This window comes from Phalaenopsis equestris, unplaced genomic scaffold (genome assembly GCF_001263595.1).
Source record: "Phalaenopsis equestris unplaced genomic scaffold, ASM126359v1 Scaffold000545, whole genome shotgun sequence".
Lineage (NCBI taxonomy): Eukaryota > Viridiplantae > Streptophyta > Magnoliopsida > Asparagales > Orchidaceae > Phalaenopsis > Phalaenopsis equestris.
The window spans coordinates 622,796-628,004 of NW_018164985.1; positions in this window are offsets into that span (position 1 = coordinate 622,796).

The window sequence follows — 5,209 nt, forward strand, 5'->3', positions numbered from 1 at the left end:
TCGGGCGTAGAATTGGAGATTTTAGAGTGACAGACTAAAATCCCCAATTCGGTCCTATTGCTTGGGTGCTGAAGTGTAGATGTTAGTCCTCAGGTGAGGGGAACGTGGGAGCTGTGAAGTGAGAGCCGGTATCCTCCCAGCCTAGCCGCAGATTCAGTAAACAAGTATAGGATTAGTCAATGTTTTTTATGTCTGGACCAAAGGATAAAGAACATGTATGCTCCTATTTGGCACAATATAAATTGAATTAATTCATTTTATTCATTCACTATAATTTCTTGACAAGGAGAATAATGCTTCTTATATATTGAATATCACAATTAAACCCTACTTTATATCATTAGTTATTTATTAGTTATTAAAATTATCTATTTATTTCAATTGCCTATTAGCGATAGATAAGCAAATTGAACGTCGTTGTTGTGATTAAAGTATTGTTTTTTTAAGGTCTTAGTCCGTAATTCTAAACTACTCCCTGTGAGATCGATATTTAGGACTCCATTAGAGCCCTATATTACTTGAGCGATACGTATACTTGCGTTGACAAATTTGACTTTGACATTATTGAATATTATATTTATACATCTTAATCAAATTAGACACATCTATAAAGTCACGATCAAGTCTTTGGACGCCGTTGCTGGAAATAAATCTTCTAGTAGCACCATCAAATTCTTGTATTTGTTGATTTACAAAAAGTCGGTCAACGGGCCGGGGCGGCAGACGGTCGAGGCGAAGTAAAAAGCTCGACGGGCCGGGGCGGCCGGTCGGAGCGAAGTGAAAAGTTATGTGAAATGCAAAATGCAACATGCAAACATCCACATGTAATAAGGAGTCATCCCCATGCCAACGACCTCACCGGGAAAGCTAGGGTCAACATACAAAAAAATGGCGATTGTCGCCTTTGCTTTGGCGAGGCAGGTGGGGAACTTCTCCCCGGATCTCAAAGGGGGAAGTTCTCCTCTTTGTCGTGAAATAGACTAGCAACAACGCTTTTTTAGATTTCACGACACTTCTGAGCTTTACGAAATGAGCTAATGACTCACATTTTCTCATTTTGCAAATGCTTGTTATTCGATCTTTCTAACAAGACAGGAGCAAACAATGCAAAGGGGAGCGAAAGAGGCTTCAACCCTAAGGATTTTTTATGCTAATGCTAGCAGTCAAATAGGATTTGTTCGGCTATCGTAAGGGACTTGATTGCGTAAGGAGAATCCTAACCTAAAGGTCATCTCTAGGAAAACAAGCGATCCATCACACAGATGCGTCGTCGCGCCGACACTTGCCGATGCACGCACCCCGTGCGGGCGATCAAACCCGCACGCCTAATGCCACTACAACCTAGGGCTAGCTTGGAAGTAAAGTAAGAAGGGGAAGATGAGTTATACCGTCACACACGTGATGGATCACCTAAGTCCGGGAACTCTTTTTGTACGAGGTCCAAGACTCTTGCACCCCTCTGAATGACGACGAGGTTCGCTATCCAATAATGTTGGGATGCTCCGGCAAGGCGTTTGGTTGCCGGAAAAGCGAGCCGCGAGGTGGCGGTGGTGGAACTCTGGTAGCACACAATCGAAATGATAAAAGCAAGGAAGAACACACGAAATCTGGAGCTATGCGTTGGAATCGGACTGCTTTGCCACGCAATCGACGCCCGCGAGGAGGAGGAACCAAAAGGGAACTGACCAAAAGAAAAAAAATTTAAAAAAAATGGACGGCCGCCTGTTATAAACAGAAAAGCTCAACGGCGGAGGAGAACCTCGGCGAGGTCAGCTGTTCTGGTGGCCGAGAATCACGCCGGTGAGGTGGCCAACAGGAGGGGAGGGATTCGACACGCGGCTGGCCAAGGAGGAGCTCCGACGCATCTGGCCGACGAGATCCGCCGCAGGGAAGGCTCTCTGGCAGAGTTAAAAATAATATATTCTGTTATTTTATAATAACAATTATTATATAATTATCATTTGCGTATTTTTCATTTGTACACGTCCTTGCGGCAAGGTGGGTGTCCTTCTGACTAAATCTGACGTTCCAGACGTATCCGTGAAGTCCTTTTCGCTATTCGGGGTCATCCGGACCACTTTTTATTTGACTATCGGGCCAAAAATGATAATTTTTCATATTTTTTAGGGAGCTGGCTGCTGCGTGCGTTAGGGCTGGAGAGGAGGCCTCCCTCTCGTTATATCATGTGTGTGTATATATATATATATATAATCTATAATATATTCTGTTATTTTATAATAACAATTATTATATAATTATCATTTGCGTATTTTTCATTTGTACACGTCCTTGCGGCAAGGTGGGTGTCCTTCTGACTAAATCTGACGTTCCAGACGTATCCGTGAAGTCCTTTTCGCTATTCGGGGTCATCCGGACCACTTTTTATTTGACTATCGGGCCAAAAATGATAATTTTTCATATTTTTTAGGGAGCTGGCTGCTGCGTGCGTTAGGGCTGGAGAGGAGGCCTCCCTCTCGTTATATCATGTGTGTGTATATATATATATATATATATATATATGTGTATATATATATATATATATAATCTATAATATATTCTGTTATTTTATAATAACAATTATTATATAATTATCATTTGCGTATTTTTCATTTGTACACGTCCTTGCGGCAAGGTGGGTGTCCTTCTGACTAAATCTGACGTTCCAGACGTATCCGTGAAGTCCTTTTCGCTATTCGGGGTCATCCGGACCACTTTTTTTTTTACTATCGGGCCAAAAATGATAATTTTTCATATTTTTTAATTCGTCCGCGAATCGTGGCATAATGAATGTCCTACTTATGTGGAACCGACAATTCGGACACGCTCGCGCAACCTGTTTTGTCATCCATGGTCGTTTGAGGCCACTCGGACCACCTTTTCAGCAATCGAGCTAAAAAAATAATAATTTGCGCATTTTAGGCTCGCTTGCAAAGTCATAGCCAACTGAACGTTCTTTCTTAGTAAAATTGATGTTCCGGACGTGATCGCACAGTCGGTTTCGTCGTCTGGGCTCATCTGGATGTGCTCACTAGAGATCGGGCCAATTCGAGCCAATTTTCGCACGCGGTGCGACGAATAATATTTTTCGCCACGATCAAAGTCGTCTGTAATAGCAAATGCCGATCGACCTTCGCCTAAGCGAAAGCCAAAGCCTAGCAAAATGACCCTGACAACGTGCCCATCAACACACGCCGAAAGGTCTCAGGTGGGTGTCTAAACTACTAGATGGCTACAAAAAGGCCGTAAGTTATCCCGAGTCATGCGGGTAGACACCCTATGTTCACGACATCAAAAATTAATGCCAACAATGGGCCGCTTCAATCCCTAAAAAATATCGAAGAGTACTCAAATCTTTCATCTCAAACCGTTGAGCTAAATGTAATTTTAACTCTGTAATCTCATTATCATCATCCCCAGTAATAATCATGTCATCAACACATAAAGACATTCAACACATAAAGATAGTATGATACGATCATGGGAGGTACTCTTGAGGAACAAGACAATGTCATGTGAGCTAGAATTAAAATCAAGAGATGCAATCTCGAGGAGCTTGTTTAAGGTCGTAGATAGCTTTCTTTAATTTACAAACTTCACCATGATTATGAGAGACACCTGGTGGAGACATCATGTAAACTTCCTCTTGAAGATCACCATTTAATAATGCATTTTTAACATCCTTTTGAGAGTGTCGGCACTATTTTTGGTGTGGGGAGGGAGCTGGCTGCTGCGTGCGTTAGGGCTGGAGAGGAGGCCTCCCTCTCGTTATATCATGTGTGTGTATATATATATATATATAATCTATAATATATTCTGTTATTTTATAATAACAATTATTATATAATTATCATTTGCGTATTTTTCATTTGTACACGTCCTTGCGGCAAGGTGGGTGTCCTTCTGACTAAATCTGACGTTCCAGACGTATCCGTGAAGTCCTTTTCGCTATTCGGGGTCATCCGGACCACTTTTTTTTTTACTATCGGGCCAAAAATGATAATTTTTCATATTTTTTAATTCGTCCGCGAATCGTGGCATAATGAATGTCCTACTTATGTGGAACCGACAATTCGGACACGCTCGCGCAACCTGTTTTGTCATCCATGGTCGTTTGAGGCCACTCGGACCACCTTTTCAGCAATCGAGCTAAAAAAATAATAATTTGCGCATTTTAGGCTCGCTTGCAAAGTCATAGCCAACTGAACGTTCTTTCTTAGTAAAATTGATGTTCCGGACGTGATCGCACAGTCGGTTTCGTCGTCTGGGCTCATCTGGATGTGCTCACTAGAGATCGGGCCAATTCGAGCCAATTTTCGCACGCGGTGCGACGAATAATATTTTTCGCCACGATCAAAGTCGTCTGTAATAGCAAATGCCGATCGACCTTCGCCTAAGCGAAAGCCAAAGCCTAGCAAAATGACCCTGACAACGTGCCCATCAACACACGCCGAAAGGTCTCAGGTGGGTGTCTAAACTACTAGATGGCTACAAAAAGGCCGTAAGTTATCCCGAGTCATGCGGGTAGACACCCTATGTTCACGACATCAAAAATTAATGCCAACAATGGGCCGCTTCAATCCCTAAAAAATATCGAAGAGTACTCAAATCTTTCATCTCAAACCGTTGAGCTAAATGTAATTTTAACTCTGTAATCTCATTATCATCATCCCCAGTAATAATCATGTCATCAACACATAAAGATAGTATGATACGATCATGGGAGGTACTCTTGAGGAACAAGACAATGTCATGTGAGCTAGAATTAAAATCAAGAGATGCAATCTCGAGGAGCTTGTTTAAGGTCGTAGATAGCTTTCTTTAATTTACAAACTTCACCATGATTATGAGAGACACCTGGTGGAGACATCATGTAAACTTCCTCTTGAAGATCACCATTTAATAATGCATTTTTAACATCCTTTTGAGAGTGTCGGCACTATTTTTGGTGTGGGGTTTGCCCGTAAGAAGCTGTCGGTCATCGGAATTGAAATCTCGTTGCCCGCTTCGGAAGGACGTTTTTTAAAAAATTTAGTTTTGAAAAAGATGAAGTCAAACTGACCCCATAATTTTCATAGTTTAGATGAAAGAGCGTTTTATCTCAAATCATGTATCTATCCCGAAGGATGAACGCAAGAATTGAGAGTGAGGCTCGATCAAATAAACTAAAGAAAGTTATGACATCCGTTTGGTCTGCGAAACCAATGTATTG